Source organism: Lygodium microphyllum, chromosome 3 (assembly GCF_053477565.2).
Source record: "Lygodium microphyllum isolate KBCC chromosome 3, Lygodium_microphyllum_v1.1.10, whole genome shotgun sequence".
Classification (NCBI taxonomy): Eukaryota; Viridiplantae; Streptophyta; class Polypodiopsida; order Schizaeales; family Lygodiaceae; genus Lygodium; species Lygodium microphyllum.
Window position 1 is genome coordinate 174,242,400 of NC_141137.1, and position 2,624 is coordinate 174,245,023.

At 36.7% G+C, this 2,624-nt stretch overlaps 1 long non-coding RNA gene across 1 annotated transcript in view; it reads right to left on the minus strand.

Moving 5' to 3' along the window:
* Positions 1–2,117: 2,117 nt before the first annotated feature.
* LOC148039221 (uncharacterized) overlaps positions 2,118–2,624 on the minus strand; it is a 16,864-nt gene continuing 16,357 nt past the window's right edge. The window contains exons 4-5 of the long non-coding RNA XR_015690376.1: positions 2,313–2,403; positions 2,118–2,228 (exon numbers count right to left, since the gene is read on the minus strand). This is a non-coding gene — a long non-coding RNA (uncharacterized LOC148039221). The remainder of the gene's footprint in view (positions 2,229–2,312; positions 2,404–2,624) is intronic.

The following is a 2,624-nucleotide window of genomic DNA, read 5'->3' on the forward strand; positions in this document are numbered from 1 at the left end:
CACACACATATACATATATATATATATATATAGATTCACAAAATACATAATGGAGGTGCATCTCATGGAGAAGATGCAGAAGAAGGTGGTAAGTCAAAGTACATTTAAGCATGTTAATCGGCTTAATTCCTTCTATTTTGAGCAGCAATCTTGAAGCGAACGGGCTGAATTCATTCCATTCCAGTACATATTGAGTGCTAGATGCTTTAATCGGTATGATTCTTTCAGTTCTACAGCTTAACAAGATTGCTGGTGTTTCTATTCCCCTTTTTGCAGATATTGAAAACTATGGGGCAGCTACTAGCCTTAATGATCTTGGACAAGCCTCGAATGGTGTAAATGCAGAAGATCGCAATGGTTGCAACATCTAGATGGATAAACACAAGATTCTGTATTGAGCATTAGGTATGGTTCTTATATTTCTGCTTGAGAAGATTGATGTGTCTCGGTTCCCCTTTATGCAGGTATGGAAAACCGTCGAGCAGTGGACACAAGACATAAGTGTGTGTATGTGGAGTGTGGAGTGATTGGGCGTGCACTCCAACAGCTACTGGCCTGAATGATTTTAAACCAGCCCCAAGTGGTTCAAGTATGTTTGGAGAAGATCGCAATGGTCCAACACCCAGTTGGATAAGCTCAAAATTTTGTAATTCCATACAATGTGCCTTAATGGTAATGATTTAATAAATCACCATATCTATCTGGACAATAAAGATAATGATGTCAAAAAGGAAGGTCTGGATCAGCCTTGACAAGGGTAAAAATGTAGTGTTTCAAAACAATGCAGATGGAAATATCGTGGCTGCTGATATCCCCCATTGGCCTCACTGTCTACACCACGCAGACGAGGATGTAGTTTTAGTCGATATCCCCCGTTGGCCTCACTGTCTACAGCGTCATCGAACTGGTTATCTCCATAGACAGCATATAATTACTGGTCCAGCAGACAATGTGGATCCACGGTTGAGTATAAACAGTAATGGGACAGTTCAGTCAGACAGTGGCAGCAATAATCGGGAAGGAACTAGTCGCAGACAAAGGAAGTATTGCAAAGCCGCAACGAATTAATGGTTCGACTGGTAATGGAGTACCTTCCCAGTCAACATGTAATAGAATAGATCAAGCTGCAGATCTCCATGACGGAGAGCTACAACAAAACGATTCAACTACATGTGATAACGGAGGACCTTCTGGATCAAGCAGTTGCGGAGCCGCTGCTCTAAAATGTTCAAGTAGCAGATGTAGAAGATGGTACTTGTAAGTTGACCTAGACATAACAGATAGGAGAGAAGAAGTTATAGACTAAATTGCACATGAGGGAGCTGAGGAGCGACAACAACATTCATATGGTTCAACTTAGCAAGCAAGCATAGCAGATGATGATAAAAGTACGACCTCTTACGTCCCCGTGTTCCCATTACTACAAATTTCCCAATGCTACCTTATGCTAATTATTGGTTAGGAGAAATGAACTTCTAAACTACACACAAGGAACTTTCAATCGATCCCCATATAGGCAAAAAAGAGAATTCCCCATGGAATTCCCTAGTTGAAAATACTTATAAGTGGGGAAAGTAAAAACTAGGGAAAATGGGACATTTCCTAGTGAGAACAAGTAGGGAATCACATAAGACATTTCCTATGTAGGAAATATTTCTTACATAGGAAAATACAAAATTTTCTATGTAGGGAATAATTCCTATATAAGAAATATTTCATATATAGGAAAATTTTTCTAGAGGTGATTCCCCAGGTACTCTCACTAGGAAATCTCTCATTTTTCCTATTTTTTACATTCCCTACTTATATGTACTTTCAACTAGGGAATTCCGTGGAAATTCTCTTTTTTCCTTATCACTTTATCTACTTTGCCCTTCCTCTTAGACATGCTAAAATCAAACAAGAAATTGCACAATAAATTTTTAACTAGAAAATTATATAGAGAATGTCATCATTTCTAAGTAAGGATCAATAACATACATCTAATGATCAAAATAGATTAAACAAATTAAAACATCAACATCTATTTCTAGCAACCAAAAGAAAAATGAAAATAATTTTAAAGGAGCATAGAACTAAAAACTAGTTAAGCAACATATGTGTCTTGATTGTTTTATCCCTTAAATCTCCAATATGTTGCAAAGTAATAAATGTTTGTCTACCCTCTTCTCTAAATTTCAACATGGATGGCCGATAGATATCATCATATGATGGTATGCGTATCACTCCTATTGATAAGTGATCAAATATCATTAGTTAGTATAACCATTTCAAAAAATGACTCATTATCAACATAAGAAAGCTGGTAATACCTGATTCTTGGCTTGAAGAAGTGTTAAGGCAAGCAATCTCAATGTCTTCCTTTCTTGCATTGTCTCGTGTCATCTTTAGTAACTTGTTTACCTATATATACATAGAGTTAACCAAAGTTCACGATAATACAAGATTATGAAAAATTTCAATAACACAAAAGAAAGTAATTAGATATTTTGTATCAATTTGGGTCACCAAATTTGTACAAGTTTTTGATCCTTAAAGTTGGTACTTGCATCTTGACTTGAAGAAACATTATTGCAAGTAACCTCCTGATCTCCCTTTCTTACATTACCTCTTTTCCCACCTTT